Below are 17988 nucleotides of genomic sequence, written 5' to 3'. Positions count from 1 at the left end.
CTCCTCGCTTCCTCCTCTTGACTAAATTAACTCGCTGGCTGAACGGTGAGTAACGCCAAGCTTTTGTTCACTTTGGCAAAATGTCATCGTTATCATGCATGCATCCAATTAGGCTGGATAAGGTTAATGCAATCATGCAATAATCACCTTATTGTTGAAATCAAGCTCTGCTGCAGCTTGATAATGAGACGGTGATTTGACTTGATTTATGCACGCCCGTGCATGCAGACCTCTAAAACAAGGCAGCGATAACTCAAGCTTTAGGAATGGCAAGCACTGGCCTGAACCTGTTAAAAATCAATATGAAATAAAATTCTACTACTTTCCAGATTTAGCTAATGAGCCAAGGCAGTGTAATTCCTACAATAGGGAGGAAAGGTCAAAAAATTATCCAATACTTGGTCCTGTAACCTTCCGTAATGCCACTGTTGAGTGAATATCACAGGCGCTGAATTAATTAGCCCCAAATTCAACACTAACAATAATGCAAATTGATTCATCATCAAAGTCAGTCACCAAGCAATTATGCTTAATACTTCAAAGTTTATCTATAAACAGCAAATGAGGGTGTGTGCACATTCACATATATATGGAATGGTTGCATGCAATTAGAAGTGAATAACATCCATATTTACATTTTAATATGGAGCCAAATTTACCACTGATATAACTCAATGGGTTAAAAACAGAACTTACAGTGAGGTGATAAGCAAGTATATAAGTCTTGTACGTGATCAAAAGCCAGTTTGTCATTCAATTAAGCGGTCATCATTTCATGAAAGTATCAAGATTAAGCATGGCTATCTTCTAAATTGACAATCATGTATGATGTGATTTGCACAGTGTTACGCAAAGAAAAGACAATGTGCAAATTACGGTCCCAGTTACTTCACTTCTTACTGCAGGGCTTTGACGATGTGCATATTATTATTGTAGAGCTGCTGTGACACATTAGCTGGATTCTGGGCGCTTTGTGGGTCGTTTTCATCACTGGTTCACTCATTCGGTTCCAATACATTTACACCAGTTTGTGGGAGGAAGATGGTGTGGAACAGATTTGTGAATTCGCTAAAATAACACAAGGAAGCAGTTGACATGCAAGCAGGTATTGAAAAGGGGAAGCTAATGTTCAAGCATGGCTCCAGATACAGTTCCATGTGTTCAAAAGGTTTTCAGTTTCGGGAGCTCTGCAGCTCGCCAAGTCAAATCCAACCAAAATAAAAAAATTAAGTGCACAAAATCGTCATTGTTGCTGCTGTACGTTTTCTGTAATAATACATTGCGACCATGACCAACTCATGGCCTGGAACCCTGACTATGTCATCTTCTGCAGAAACTGACATCTTTTTTCAAAATGCTGCTGTTTCTTAAACAAAAATGCAAAAATAATGTTCAAACAGAGCATCAGTGTAATGTCCCTGGTAATAAAGATGTTTTATATAAGAATGATGGAAAATAATTTGATGAAAAAGGGTTTTTCATCAGAGAAATATACAAACTGATAATATTGTGAATTTAATAACGTTAGCATGATGTAACTACTTTGGAAGCGATAAATGTTCCGTTCTTTATTCTGTTGGCCGTTTCCCTGATGAAGACCCAGAAGGGTCAGAACGCTGCTTTATTTTTAGACAATTAATATCAAGGAAATGTAGCTGTGTGTGTAACTGGGAGACTGTGCCTGGTGGGAGGATGGGAACTGTGAGTAATCCAACGATAAATCTCAGAAATAGTGGTGAAATGGACACGGGTGCAGTTCAGTTATTTTTATTACTGGTTGATTTATCGTATTCTTATAAGGGAACGATAAATCAACAAAAACATCGAGAGTAATCAATGCAAAAATCTTCAACCAATTCAACCTAAAGTGAACTACATAACAGCAAATCATGAGCAAGATCTGTGATATCAACTCAGCGGCCTCAAGTCAGATCATTTAAAATCCTGAATATCGCATCAAAGAGGGGCTTTGATTGGAATTAACCGCTCCGCCACTGCTTAACCCTCGGCCGCCTCTTTCGCAGTCGTACACGGTTTGGGTTTATTTTTGGAGACAAGCGATTTGCCCAGAGGAAAGACAGCAGACGGCTTGCGGGTTGCGAGGCCACGGAAACACAAGGCCGCCGCCATGCTTCAGACCCGCACAGGGATATCGCTGCGCAAGGCTGCGCGCGTGCGTGTGCGAGTGGGGAAGAGGAAGAGAGATGAGGTGAGACAGCATGTGACGAGGCGTGTGCGCGCGTGTCCTCCAGCAGCCATGATGCATTAGTGTAACCTGATCCCCTCTCCTCCCCCCGTGAGCCCTAACCTTGAGATCGACCGAGGGATGCAGGTTGCAAAGGCACATTCTGCCATAAACGAGGCTGTTGGTCTTCATTACTGAGCACGGCTAATATTAGACAGCTCAGACTGTTAAAGTGATGCTGTAAGAATCACTCAGGCTCTTTTCCTGCGGCGAGTCCGTTTTTAAAAAAGCGCTGATTTACAATTCTGTTTGTTGTAGGTGATTCTAGCAAAATAAAAGCCCGTTAGAAGGCACGAAAAGACAAATATTTAGCTTCCGTCTGGGGCCGTCTGGACGGCCCCCCGAAGGCCAAATGACCTTTTGTCTTCCAATAAAAGGCACCGTGAGATCAGTAGCAGGTTACGGCTAATAAATATAGCGGGACTGCGGCGCAGACAGCAGTGGACGACCACGATTTATCGATTCTAAATCATCAACCCAAATTTCAAGCTCACTCACAATGTTTCATCATGTCTGATTCCAACAACTACAAAACTTTTCTTTTGAATTTCTTGCTACAACTTGAAGACGCTTTCATGTGTAATTTTTCGAAGGCGCCATCCAGACGAGAGCAGTGCTCAGACTTTTTGAAAACAACTCTCAAGGAGAAACTTTCAGACTTTCAGAAGACTCTCCAAAACAGCATCTTTTTTCCATGCAAATGAACATTGTTCTCAAAACTGTAATCAAAGCACACAACCAATACATTTGCACCAAAAATGTGTCAAAAATGGTCAGAAGTTTTACAACCATCCAGCTGGAGAAGGTTTCTACCTAAATCTATTTCAGTTTAAACATGAGGCTACTTCATTTGAACCAGGGCTTGTTTAAACCAATTTAAAATGACATCTAACTGTTGATGACTAGAAAAAAAAAGTAATTTACTACTGAAGTACACACAAAACACCAAAAAGCTTTTTCTAAACTGTCTTAAAGATGATCTTTCCATTGTCTGTGTGACTTTTTAACAGAAATTATCAATGCAGAACCTGAAGTAATAACTGCAGCCCCTATTTTAAGGAAAACACTGTAGTGTTCCAATCCATCTTTGGCTTTAATCTCCGGCACTGTTCTGACCCACTGATTAGCATCAGAAAAACATTTAGTGCGATTCTGTGTTAAAGCATAAAATGGCCTTTTTCAAGCCTTGCTAAAAAAAAAAGTAGATAAAGCATTATTCAGGAAGAGATGTTTCATTACATCCTTTTGCTTCATTGTGAAAAACTGTGTTATGCCTCAGAGTCATTTCTTTCATTAAAGAACCTGGGTCATTATTGGCCCAAGTATAACGAAACTCACAATTGAAATTCTTCATCTCGAATACATTTAATAATAATGGGGTATTATTCCCCATTTTATTCCCCTACATTAAATACTACTATTCCCAGAGCCCATTAAGAAACTTAATCATCACGGGCTGGAACACACTGCAGAACGATAATTACAGTTGATGATATTCACAGATAATTCACACATAGGATTTTTTTTTTCTCTCTCTCTCTATTTTAGCTTTACTGTCTTCCGCTTCTTCCACAGCTGGCAGGCTTACACGTCATCGCTATCCGTCTTTGGTTGACGACTTTCATGCGCTTGGGGAGTCAGAAATTGAAAAAAAAATATATATATATGTCAATGGCAGAAAGGGGAGAAGATAAAAAGAGGTGAAACAGAAATTAAAGGGGAAGGAAAAAAGACAAAAGGTATAAAAATAGGCACGTGGGAGGGAGAAGAATAAATCATTTACATACGCAGAGTCAGGTCATCAGGGTTTAAATATTCATTATGAGTGTCAAGTCGAAGCTTTTAGATCTTGTGGGATGCAGTTACGCTTCTCTACTTATTCGATGTTTATGTTCGCTGAATTATGCATCAAAACCTGCACTATAAATACCCGTAGTCTGTTGTTTTTGTTGTTGGTGTATCTATAAGGAGGAGCTCTTGCTTTGCACTGGCGATGCCAGAGTTCAGGGTGTAAATCTAACCAACTGTACTCAGGCCCGTGAGATATACGACGTGGGTTAAAAAGAAAGCGCCATTAGCGGATAATCCTGCTGCACGAGATACTTTCAGTAACAAGTGCAAAACGCTGCGAAGCGCCGGCTGACATTTATTCCTGAGGAACTCGGCTGGAACAATGCCCAATGATGATGACACAAGACGGCGATTTGATGGAAATTTTGCACGTTCAAGGGAACCAGATGTGTGATCTCTCCATTATAGGAACATTTCTCTTGATATTCGCATTTAAGGTGTCGGCGGTTCCAACGCGAAGGGGTTTTCAGGGGAGAGGTTTCCTGTTCAGCTCAATGACACTTCAGTATGTATCCCAGATTACTCCTGTGACACTCGGGGATCAGTCAATTCAGACATTCATGGAATGACAATAATGTTAATTTCATTTCTATACGTAGTCGGTTAAAGAACCTGCTCGAGTCAGAAGGAAAGTTTTTTGCTATTATAATATCCTGGGACAAGCTGGGATGCAGGATTGAATAAGAGAATACTTAATGAAGGTAATCATTGGAACTATCTGACTGTATGTACCGTGACATATCCACTGGTTTAATTTCCAACATGTTGAATTAACTCCTTTTATCACTTCATCATGCAAACAATGCCGTCACTCAAGTTTGATATTCACTTGTTACATCACATTTACAACTCTGTTTGCCGTCTTCCTCACGCCTTCGCTCAGCGTCCACAACCGTTCATTTGCATTATTCTGCCCCATGTTTTCTCTGTCTGTCCCGTCTGTCCACCCAGCACTGGCCACATTGATTATACATCTCCAGCCCATCTCCCTTCAGTTACTTTCCAACTATCCAATCATTTGCCACCTCGTCTTTCCCTTTGTTTCTTCCCTTCCGTCACGTTCTCCTCTCCTTTGTCTCTCACTCTCTGTTACTCTCTCCCTCTCCTCTTCGCTGGGTGTCCTGTTCCCTCTCTCTTTGGGAGTAGCAGACCTCCTGACTGCTTAGTATTGATCCTCCTATCTCTTCACTAGCTATCTCTCTCTCTCTCTCTTGTTCCCTCTCTTTCTGCCTCACACACACATACACACACATTAGGGTGACAAGATAAAAGGGTCTGCATGCCCCACGGCAAAAGCCAGCTAAACAAGAAATCAGGGGCTTCCAGCTCCTAGTATGAGCATCAAGAGCAGAAACACTTAACAAACCCACGGCGGCAAACATGCGACCGTACCGCCGACGGGAAACATTGGGAAATTACCATTCCATTTATTTACCGCAAGCTTATTTTTATTTATTTTCATCATCTGTAAGCCGGGCTGTGTGTGAAACAACATGGACCTTGCAGAATGGGCCAAACATTTACAGCTGTTGCCTCAGAAAGCTGAAGGCAACAGCACGCTCCGATCTCTGTGAGAAAAAATGTCCGAATTATAACGCTATTTATAAGCCCGTGCCTTTGGGGTGGGAGCGTGTGGGGGATACTTGACTCGAACTGGAAGTTTCTTGTTTTTTTGGAAAAAAGACTGTTCAAGCAAAGCTGTCTTGGAGGTTGCCGTTGAGGCCGGGTCTTGTTAATGCGTATGTAAACAAGCGAAAGCCGGGAGAAACAGGAAGTCGGGACGCTAGCTTTTGTTTTATCAGGTGCCTTTATCTCCTCGGCTTCCACTGCAAACAGGCACGTTCATCATTTTCACTCCAGATTTGCAGGAATGTTTCGAGCGGGTTGCACTTTCATCGCACAGCCAGAGGGACCCCGGTTTGTTTCTGGGCTGTCTGTGCACAGTTTGCATGTTCTATCTGTTTACAAAAACATTTTCAAGCAAAAATGAGAAAGTATGTTGTTTTCACACAGCAGTGATTCCAGTGCACTTGGATGAAATAAAATCTACAAATAAAACCAAGAAAAATCCCTGATTGTCTTCTCACGTTTCAGCGCCACTGCTTTCTGAAATCAGTTTACAACCCTGTCTTTTTCCAGCTGGCATGCTCAGAATTTAGAGCATGATCCTTTTGTTCAAAGCCCCCCTTTCAGCAGAGTAGCAGCATACATTTCAAATGGGAATACAACCCCTACCCGTGGCGATGCTAGTGCCATGCCCAATCTGCCAGCCCCCCAGAGCTAACAAGAGGTTGTCGGGAATCGATACCTGGCTTGAAAAACGATGTGACTTTCAGCTGCTGTGGCCACATCAATCACGCTATTACCATTAGCTCATCTCTCCACACCGACTTGGGCTCCTCTCCCCGTGCCCCTCCCAGCCTCCCCTTTCCACTCCCATGTCACCGTTCTCTCTTTCCTTCAATCCTTCCCTCCCTCCCTCCCTCCCTCCCTCCCTCCCTGCCAGCTCAGCGGATGCCCCTTGTCACAGCTCCGATTTCAGCCTTCTGAAGTTTCCTAATTGATCGCAATTAGAGCCGCTACAGTGCAAAGAGATGGTGGGTGGTGGTGGTGGTGTGGGGAGGGGGCAGACAAACGGAGATATGGAAAGAAAGTGTGTGTGTGTGTGTGTGTGTGTGTGTGTGTGTGTGTGTGTGTGTGTGTGTGTGTGTGTGACATACGCACACAAAGTGATTAAAATCAATGGGCCTGTTTGAGAGTGGTTATATTAGCAACTGGACTGCATTTGACCACAGGCTGCTGGGGTGAAAAAAAAAAAATAAATAAAAAACCTGATATGAGACAGATGAGACACAAAGCAACGGTGAGTCACGGCAAAACAGAAAAACAAAACAGAGCATTGCTAAAGAAAGGTATTAAAATAAAACTTGATGCGAAAAGATAAGGGAACCTTTGGCGGTATTGGCCAAATCGTTTGTCAGAAACAGAAAACACATTTAGCACTGACTAAACAATTTCAATCTTTTCTGCTTATGTATCTATCAACACAAATGTGCCCGTTTTGTGATTTTTGAGTCACAGTTGCTCTAACCTGATGTCAGTTCTGGCTTGTTGTCACTGCAAATGAAGGATACGTTTGATATCCCACATTCATACCACTGGCAGTACCAGCAGGTAGCCTCTGGTGGCTGTATTAGCCCTGACAGGAACAAAGGACAGCTTCAGGAAGCAAAGCATCAGCTGAACAAATCAGTAGCACAAAGCTGGTTAAAGCTGTTTTGAGACCAGCGTGTTTTCCTACGACTGAAATCAAATGAGTAGAACAATAGCATTATTCCACTTTCTACAGGTAATTTCCTCACCTAAATCATGATTAGCACAATAATAAAAGTTAAGGGAGCCAGTGGCTTATACCTGGAATTGGGGATATAAACAACATTGTTTTTGGAGGATGGAAATTCACTTTATAGTTTGTAGAAACACACTGTGATCATTTTTCACAGCACAGAGTGAGAGCATATCCACAGTGGGCTGGAGGCCACACAGAGGCTCCTTTCTGCAGGATTTCCTCACAAACTCCAGACACATGTATTTGATATATCGGTGACTCCAAGTTTCCACAGGTGTGTATGTGTGCCTTTGTGTTTGCTTTGTGATGGACTGGCGATCTGTCCAGCAGGTCTCCACCTCCGCCCCCAGTCAACAGAGACCAGCTATATATTCGAAAGCTGTTCTGGTTAAACTGAAGATGAGTGCATGAATAACTCATTTATTTAGAATCATGATCAGGTACAGTGTAAGATCAAGACACATCAATCCTGGGGTAAAGCTCCCACAGAATCTTACAACATGACAGGAAGAGCCTCAGCAATCCTCAGAATTAGACATATTAACAAGAGTGAGAGGAAGACAGGAGTCGGGATAAAACCAGGAGAGGCAGACAGATGTGGCAGGCAGGAGTGAGAGAGACACACACGGAGTGAAGGATTTGTAATAGAGAGATAGAGCCGAATGACAAAGGGGAAGAATAACAATGGCGCCAAAGCCTCTTCCATCCTCCTTGCAAACGTCCCTGATCCGTTTTTTTCACTCATTTAAATTCTTCTCCATTGTCATTGCAATCCCGGCCTAACCCCCCACCGCTTCGCAAATACACATGCACACACTCGGAGTCACACACAAACACACGCTTGTGGACATCGCAGCGCGCTGACCTCCAGCCGCAAGCGGGACCATCCCGGGGAGCCGTGCTCGCACATCTCCGCTAATCCCTATCAACTGGCTCTCGCGTTGCACACGCCGGCAAAGCCTGCCGGAGAGATAGGCTCAAGTTTCCCCCCCCCCCCCAGACTACAGATGTCTATGTGACCTTAGCCGCGCTAACATGGGTGGGGAATAGCAAGCAGCTTGTCACCAAACATCTAGCGTCTTGTCAGCGACAACAAGGGCAAGGCAGGCCTCAGCGCTCAGCCAAGCCTTGCTTGTCAACATGTGAATTTGATGTGGCAAACTTTTTTTTTTCCTCCTTCTTCTTCTTCTTCTTCCTTTCTCGCCTCACATTTCCCTGGTCAACAGTTCATAAAGCCAGAGTCCACGATTGCTTGTCAGCGTCGGTGTATTTCAGCGTCGGCAAACGGCTCCGTCTTCAGAGCCGTCTGACGACAGCGGCGGGCCCGGAGAAGAACGTCTTGTCAGCACGGTCAGGACACGGCCGCATTCATATAATTCTTTGGCTTATCACTCCCTTGTCAGCACTTCTGCGTCGTGCAGTGCTGGGATTGCAGACTGATACATGGCTTCAAATGAAATATGAGAGGGATATGCTAAAAGTGAATAGCCAACTGAGAAAGGGTGAAATTCACCAGATCTACGGTTAAAAAAAAAAAAAAAAATCCAAGATTGTCATGAAAAAGAACATGAGGAGGATTTCTTCAACGTAAAAGCAGTAAATTGAAGCTAGATCATGCTTTGATTTGTGCTTATTTCAAAATCAATGAGACAAATTAAAACAGTTATTCAAAAAAAAAAACCATTTGTTTCCAAAAACTTGCAGTATCATCCATGGCATTCTCCTCTAATTGATACCCAATATTGGATTGTCTCAACGATTGAAAAAAAAAAAAAAAAAAAAAGGCATTTCCAAATATGCATTGCTAAATGAACTCTTTCAGGATGGCTGTGGGCAAAATGAAATATTATTAGCTTCTGAAAAGGGACAAAAACACATCCTGATGCTCGGCATAATGAGCGAAGTTGGAAGAGCTCTCAGGTCATTTTGAATCCATTATCGCAGGACGGGCTCTTAGGTGATGTGTACACACTTACGTATATGCATGCATGCACATACACACACAACACAGTGAACACTAGAGGACAGAACAACTGACACAGGCACGCACACGTAAAGCAGAGCGAGGGTACAATAAAATAGTAACCTTGGCATAATTGCAAACCTAAAAGTCCATTTCAAAGTCAATTTTGTGCCAAAGTGCATTAGCAAAGCAAATTAGGAAGTGGTACAGGGCACATTGTAGACAAATCAATGTCAATATGATCTGGAAAAAAAAAAAAAAAAGTGTTCATGCGTGCACTGTGAATGGCTCCGTGAGCAGGATCAACTGTGCCTGTGTTTGTGTGTGTGTGCGTGTGTGTGTGAAGGTGATTCTGGCGACAGGGCGACCCAGAGGGATCAAAACACACACTCTCACATTACTGATGCCCGCCCACCCCCACACACAGACTCCGAACAGCAGGGGGTGCGTGCACTTGCCCCGTCATGGAGGAAACCTTGACACTGAGAATGCTCGCCGTCATCAAAGGTCACAGACAATAAGTTCAAATCGTTCGACAGAAACTGCACACGGACACTTCAAGCTCAATGCAACAAGTAGGTATGAGTTTATTCACTGAGAGAAAAGGTAAAATAAACAGGACAATTCCAATGCAAAAACTTTCAAAATAACAATGTTTTCTTTATGGAAAAATACTTCTTTCAAAATAGGCAATCTGCTGAAATGACAAGACTGTTGACAAATATAAGTAAATAACCTGGTCACTGTGAACTAGTGAAAAAAGGCTGTCCCAGCTGAAAAAAAAAAACATATTTTGGTAAAAAAAACTGTGCTGTAAGTTAATAAGAAAAGTCCTGCTATGTTGCCTCATATATTAATCTGTTTATTATGTTGCATTACTCGGTGCTACATCCAGTCACCTGTTGGACTAATTTCACTCAATCGTCTTCTATTATTGGAGAACAAAAAGTCTGCACCACTGTATTTTTCCTTGCTTTAATTTTACTTTGTAATGAGCACAAAACCCCATTTGTGACCTCTACAGGCTCAAAATTAATGTGTCACAATGTTAAAGTGGCTTGTCGACAATTATGTCAGGAAAGAAAGGGGAAAAAAATCTGGGGTCCAACACTGGTCTAATTGTTGCTGCAGTTTTGTTTTTGAGACTGAAGCAAAGTGACTTTATCAGTCATTAAACTCCTTAAACCAGCATGAAGCTGGAGGTCTTAGAAAACAGATCACATATCCAGGAAGAAGACTCTCAATTGCAGCGATAATTCATCTGCGGTCTCATTAAGATTCTTACCTGGAACCGATCTGGACCTGCTGGGCTCCTGAGCCCCCGTCTCCCGAGCCTTCCCTCCTTCCAACTCATTTAATATGTCTTGCGTTTCTGAGCATCAGCTCTTTGTTTGCTGTGATTATGCAACATGACATATGCCTCGCTGCGAGCCAAACGTCCCGACGGGGACCATAAATTCCTGAACTTGAACTCAATTACGACTGCGTCGAAGAAGAAAACCGCCGTTGTAATTGCATTGTGTCACACCTGTTCGTCAGCAGCGACCCTAAAGCCTCTGCGGTCGCTCGTGTCCTCGGATCAATTCCCCAGGCCTGCTTTAGGGGGAGGAGGGGAGTGACGAACCTTCTCTCTTCACTCATCAACTACAGCCGAGTTGCCCCAAAGCGAGGCCCCGCCACTTCCCCATTTCCCCGCCGCGGCTGCCGAGGGAACGACCATTTGCATTCTGCTAATTCCGCATGCAAATATCATCAATCTTGTATGTATAAGAAAATAAATCAGTGAAAACTGGATGCAAGACATTTATTTGCAGTTCCAAATGAACGGCGTTAAACTTTAGCTCCGGGGTTCTGGAGTGAGTAAAAGTGTGTACACATACTATTAGTGTTCAAAGCGCTGCGACGGGCACGGACTTCCCGATGTGTAACCTTATAGCCCTGAGCTGTCAGTGTGAACGCACAGGCAGTGGCCTCCCTGGAATCTGGATATCTGTCTACGTGTGTGTCCGTAGTCGTCTGCGTATTTCCTATCGGGGTGTGTGTAGGTGTGCACATGCCTGTGTGTGTATGTGTGTGTGTGTGTAAAGTCTGTTTGTTGCCTACAGTTGGTCGCATGTGTGTGTGTGTATGTGTGGAGGTCAGTGGCATTTCTGGACAGAGGAACCCTATACTGCTGTGTGGAGTCCTTTCAACGCCCGCCGCTCTGCTCCACACACACACACACACACACACACACACACTGCTGCTGACACATGCATGTCACCACGGTGACCAGATGCAGCCGAAGACATGCTACTGACAGAAGCAGAGACCACCATACTGGAAGGACAGACTTTTCTCAAATGTGGCAAACCCGTTAAACATTTTTTTTTTTTTTTTTACACAAACACATCAACTAAGATCAGCGTGATATAAACGTCAGCGCTTCAGCAGACTATCCTCATGTTTTCACATGTGCCAAAAAGGAAACGCTGAGACCGTCTTTATACTTACATGGCTCTCATTATTGATTTATTCTCACTACGATCCTAAAGTACGTGCTGTATGTTTGAGCAAAGAAAGGAAAGATCGAGAGTGACACATGTCGTCGGTTTACAAAAAGAAGAAAACCGAATATCGCACACGTCACAAGGAAGTCATTGTGAATAGCAAAAGCAGTCGGTGACATCTAAAGTCTGTAATTTCAGCACCAGTGGTTTCATAAAATGTACAGATTTCACACATTTTAAATAAGCTTACCTTGGACAAGGCAACACGTCAGCACAGTCTTCCTCTTCACCCTGTCCAACATGTAAACAGAAACTTTGGGTTAGACAGTGTATGTAACAGACTTGAGATCAGAAAACAACAACGTGAAGAGAAAAATGAAGAAGTAAAAATAAGGTCTTGATACAACAAAGCTGTAACAAATCAAAAGAATCTGAAGTGAGATCATTGCAGACTTCAAAACTCTTTGTAGTGGCAGCCATAGTTTCGATTTAGGGATCGAGTGCGTTCCTGCGAGCTGATTGCTTCGACAAAGCAGCTGTCACCATTATCAGTGATGATGAGATTTTCTCTCTCCCCAGAAAGAAAAAGAAAAATAGATTTGGGAAAGAGTTCAGTTTTTTGAAGTGTGGTCAAATGCAGTTTATAAGAGCTGAGATATAATGTTTTTGGTCTTTCAGCAAGGCGGCTGTGGAGTAATCAGTAATTGGTTGTTTTCACTAAATGCAAAAGATACATTACCATCACAGACTTAACAAAATTAAAAACAGTGTTTAATTTTACTAGCATTACAATGAAGGAGAACTCTTCTGAAATAACATTTCGCATTTCAGAATTTTACATGGCAAAACGAGAAACCATCGTCCACAAAACCTTGATTCATCATAATTTCCCTGTATTCTTCATAAAATCACTTAACATAAAGACATACAGAGAAGTGAGGGGGAAAAAAAAGCAATAAAATAAATAATCTATTTCCTAACTTTTCTGCTAAGCAATCACAAGCCTTGTGAGTTGGTTCAATCGGCTACCCACACATCACAATGGCGATCAACACTGGCCTTTATTTGAAGAGAATTAGATTAGTACCATTAAAAGAAGAAACACAATGCGGCGGGGGGGGGGGGGGGGGGGGGGGGGGGGGACAACAACAAAACCGTTCAATCCTTGGAAGAAAAGGCAGATACATGTGAACTGTGTTAAATCTCACTGTCGTAAAAACATAACATACTGTAAAGACATTACGTATGAATCAATGCCAAGGGACTCACCAACAATATGGGAAAAGTCAGGATCTAAATGCATCCAGCCCATCGGCTGTCTACGGCAGTCTTATCTGCTCTGTGCATTCACTACCCCCCCCCACCCCCCCCCCCCCCCCACCCTTTTTTTTCCCTCCATCTGGTTTCCATTCTCTCCACCTGCCCATCAGTCTGCAGCCGGGGACAGGTGAGCCTATTACACGCTTCTCACACTGTCTGCTAGACACACACACACACGCGCACACACATACACACAAGCTCTACTTCATGCCAATTTAAGTCGCCATGCACATCAGACAAATCTGCAGCGCCGTAACACGGCTGTTACTGCGGCCGCGTCACGCCCTGATGAAGCAGTCTAGTGTCCATCCTATAAAAGCTCACGAACAGAGAGCAAAAAAAAAAAAAAAAAAAAACATTCCACAAAATACATTGAAAGGAGCAGATTCGCCTTCAAATAGTGACTCAAAGACTCATCAAAGCTGAATACAGGAGAGAAAAATATCAGGTGATTCACCGTGAAAAAACACAGGAGAGTAGAGCTGAAGGTCTCACTTTGCAAGTCGTTCAAATTTCATGTGTCATCCGAGTAAATGCACAGCAAACAGTCAATCTAACCATCACTGCTATAGTATATAGTCGGGCTGAAAGATTGTTGATCAGTATAAGTGAGTCAACATTTACTCCTCCAGGCTGCTCAGCCTACCAATGCTATCCGTGTTGATAAAATTAGAACCTCAATACCTCAAGTCGTTACGACTGAAACCAACGACGTTAACTTCTTAGATGTGTTGGTTACGAGTTCTAAACCTGAAAGGACCTGGAGCTAGTTCTGGGACAGGACCAATATTTAAACCAGATGTGTTTTGATAGTTAAACAACTGGTTCCAGGACAGAGAAACAAGCGTTAAGCTGGTGTCTGTTTTTCCCTAGTCCAGAGAAATTAACGGAAAGAGGGGAGAGTCATGAAAACTTTGACAACCAACCAAACCTAAAAAAAAACATTTTGTAAGTAACACTCTCAAGAAGATGCATGTTATCAGTTAATGATTCATCGAAGGCCTTTCAATTAGACATAAATAACAACCAAAAAATACTCCAGGCCAAAGTCAGCAACCGAGTCTTTCAAGTCAACAAGCGTCACTGTAGTTCAGTCCTTCAACTTCTGACAATAGTTTTGCTTGAAAGTCTTTTCCAGACTCATCCCTGTGCATCATTTCCAGCCACACTTTTGTCAACACTCAATGATCATGTTTGATCTCACACTGAGACGCAGACAGTCAAATAGCCATCTTCTGGATCTAACCCCCTTCTGTGGAAGCGGACAACAATCCACCTTAGCCCAGTGTTCTCTGTGACTGCAGTAGTGTGTCTTCACTGGATTTAAACTGCAGGAATAATAACATATATACGAAGAAACTGATTTCCTGAATACTGGAAAAGTAAAGTATGATTGACATCATTCGGGAGAAGTAAAATGAGTTTTTCATTGACCACCTTCACAAAGATTATTGCATTCTCTGGCCTTGAGAATACTTAATATGATCCAAGTCATGAGCAACCATTGGCTGGAGCAACAGCATCGAGGATGTGCAGGTTGTAAATAATGTTTCTTAATATGGATGAGAGGAAAACACGAGTCATTGCCTCACCACGTAAATCGATCGCTGAGTAACCCCCAGTATAACCAGGATTTATCTGTGCACTTTGCAATATGGCAAAGCATGAATTGCATACAGAGTATATAAAATTCTCCACTATTTTTACTGTTAGCTTCATTCCGTTGTTGGAATCTTTACGATTCCCACACCGCAGAGAAATTCTGACCTCAGCGTCACGGTTATAGGATGTTTTGCTTGTTATCTATTTCACTGCTTTTTTTTTTTTTTTTTTTTTTTTTTTGGTGGTGTGTCAAAGCCGACGTAGTTCACCCAGAGGCATCGGTGGCCTAAAGGTTATTTATTTATTCCCTGAAAACTCGTGTGTTTGGTTGGTGGGGGGAAAAGCAGCAGAAAAAAAAGAAAAAAAAAAGAGACGAGGGTTTTGGAGGAGAACTGATGCAACACAGCAGAACATGCCATCATGTGAAGCATCACCTTTTAGACAAGTACACGCTTTCTCTCCATCTCCCAGCCGAAGTCCTCTTGTTTGCGGCCCCCGATCTCCCTTTCTCAGTTTCTGTTTTTCATACCTATGCCTTTGCTTTTCCGCTCTTACATGCACATACATCGTCCCGCAAACATCTCTCTACCCATTTTCACCTTTCTTCCAGGCCTTGACACGAGATGCACTTTTCCAATTCAGCAGTTCTTGAACTCTCCGGATGACACAATGGGATTTCACACCGGGTAAGAACACACAAAGGAAATCACACACACAACAACTTTATAGAAACTAAAAGACAGGCGAACAACCCGCAGCAAGACCAAGCAAATCAGCAAAAAAACAACCAAAGGAAAAAAAACAAATCCCTCAGGCCAACGCAGCTCCAGATAGGACGTTTGACAGTGTTAGCAGGTCAGGCGAAAAATTATTTATGTGGAGAGTGTTCAGATGATTATGCAGGGGAAGCTGAAAGAGAAGAAGAGAAGCTGCTAAATTTACAGTATCTACGACAGAATGAGGGATTGAAATGTAGAGATGAGAGTCTGAACAGAGAGAGATGACTCTCAGAGATAATTATGTACTCAGCGTGTGTCTTTTCAACACTCCGGATCCTCAGTCACAGACAGCAAAACCCCACACTTATCATTACCTCGCATTAATATTCAATCAGAACGCCGTAGCGCCGTAGCGTGGGTGGATTTTTCCCTCTCCGGTGTTCGGCCAAATCTTGGCAGAAACGCGGAAGTCACGGCTGCACGTACTGATTCTGGGTTGGAGATATGGTAGACATATGGAAGATTGCCTGCTCTGCCGGCCACACATAATGCACCCCAGACACAGCCGCGTGTGCCACCGCATTCGTTTTCAGCAGAAATAAGCTCCCAGGGACGAGCTCCGACCAGCCCGTGCCCTTTACGGTGTGACTGATGGCGCACGTCACCTCTCACTGACTCCAGCACGGGCATGTATGCATTGATTGAGCCTTGCTCGCAGCGATTCCACAGAAAGGGAAACGTTTGCATTTTATTTCTAAACTAGCCGGCCACCTGAGGGGAAGCGCTGCTCGGGTATAAAAGCACCGCCTCGCACATACAGACTAAAAATAAAGACACGGAATTAAAAGGTTACCCTGGCAGGATTACTACTATAAATCAATATGGGCTAACAGAAGTCCTGAGGGCCGCGGGATCCGATGTGAATTCAGCCAGCAGTCCCCCCAATTCACCCCGTCTGCTCTGTTTCCCCCGCCGGTTCTGTCGGAGCCGGGGCTATTATTAGCAAGCCGGGGGATCAGGTTAAGAAGATGAAGGCTAAAGGAGCATGGAGAGACAGGGAATTTAACTATGAGCTCAGTGGGAGGCAAAGCTGCAGAAAACAGGTTGGCCTGTTAGTTTATTTTGAAGAATACGTGATGGAAATTCCCACGGAACTGAATTAGGTACGTGCAGCACAGCACAGCATGAAGCCAACCAAAGCAAGGAAGTCTTAAATTAATGGATTTTTTAAGGTGCTCTTCTGTTTTCTATGCCTTGTTTTCACGTTTATTGTAATTTAATAGGATAACGTTCAATTACTTGCCTGCAGTTACGGGACTTTATCAACTAGAAGTCGGATTAGTGTTTGTCCGATTATATGGAGTATAAATAGCTAATGAATACAAAAAAAGTATTAAATGTAGCTTTTGTTGAGATCTTGGGTAAACTAATGATAACAGTAATTTTCACGTTCTCTATATAAACATATTCAGTTGTCTCTAGGTGTAAGTGAACGCATCCACTGCTTTTGAAGACATTTCATCAAAGCGCTCTGGAGAAAACACAACAATCTTTAATCTAACACCTTTTCCTGACAGGTGTTGCCTAAAGCCATGTTATGACATGTAGTGAAGCTACATTGAGAGACAATGCGCTGAAACAAAGCAGAGTGATGGAAAGATCGAGGACGGGGAAAATAGGTTCCCGTTCTATACAGTTAATGTTATATGGAACAAAATGTTTAGTAGTTCTGATTTGGAACGCTGTTATATATGTGATATTAAATGACATAAAAAAATTTACATTAGGGAACAATTGGCATAAAACCCTCAAGTGCTGGTTTGGAAATTGAAATAAATGAAAAAGTAAATATGGCGTTGCATAGAAAAACCTTATAACTCCACAGTTAAGATGTCAGAGGTTAGAGAGCAAAGCAGAGCATGAGAGTTCAGACAATAAGCCTCATAATGTGCTTCATAAGTGTCACCCGACTCTGCCTTGAAATGGGTTGGAGTCTTCTTTCTTTTTTTTTTTTACACTGAGGTGGGATGAAAACAGGAAGAGACACAGACACAAACAGATGCACTTCGCCTATTAATCCACTTCATAAAAATGTGAAAAGGATAAAGAGGCCTCTCCACCACAGTGATAAGAACAGAGAAAACTATTACCAGTGTGATAATGAGCCACCGTGCAAATGACTGCTCAAACAGTTTTGTTGTTCTTAACTTGTGTGCTGACCGCTCATTAAAAAAATAACTAGAAGTATGTTTAAACCAATTCTAAAGTTGCTAACAGTTTATTTTGCTATCATGCAGTATTGGCTTTTGATATTTACATGCCAAAACATCTCCTTTTCATGCTGGAAGCATTTCAGGTTTTATGCATCATGCAGCCATATTCATGGTTGAGACTCTGCAGTTTCATCTCATAGTTCAATATTTCATACTTCAAAGACAAAACTACCAAGT

General features: G+C 42.6%; 1 protein-coding gene across 1 annotated transcript in view; it reads right to left on the bottom strand.

Annotated features, from left to right (window-relative positions):
• The window catches only part of cntfr (ciliary neurotrophic factor receptor), a 244536-nt gene that overhangs the window by 190912 nt on the left and 35636 nt on the right, over positions 1-17988 (bottom strand). Inside the window, exon 2 of the mRNA XM_030085403.1 lies at positions 12148-12188. The gene's annotated coding sequence lies outside the window, so the exon portion shown is untranslated. The remainder of the gene's footprint in view (positions 1-12147; positions 12189-17988) is intronic.

The sequence above is a fragment of the Salarias fasciatus genome (genome assembly GCF_902148845.1).
Source record: "Salarias fasciatus chromosome 7 unlocalized genomic scaffold, fSalaFa1.1 super_scaffold_4, whole genome shotgun sequence".
In the NCBI taxonomy this organism is placed as follows: Eukaryota; Metazoa; Chordata; class Actinopteri; order Blenniiformes; family Blenniidae; genus Salarias; species Salarias fasciatus.
The sequence above is the reverse complement of the archived record's forward strand: the minus strand, read 5'-3'. Positions and strand labels throughout refer to the sequence as shown.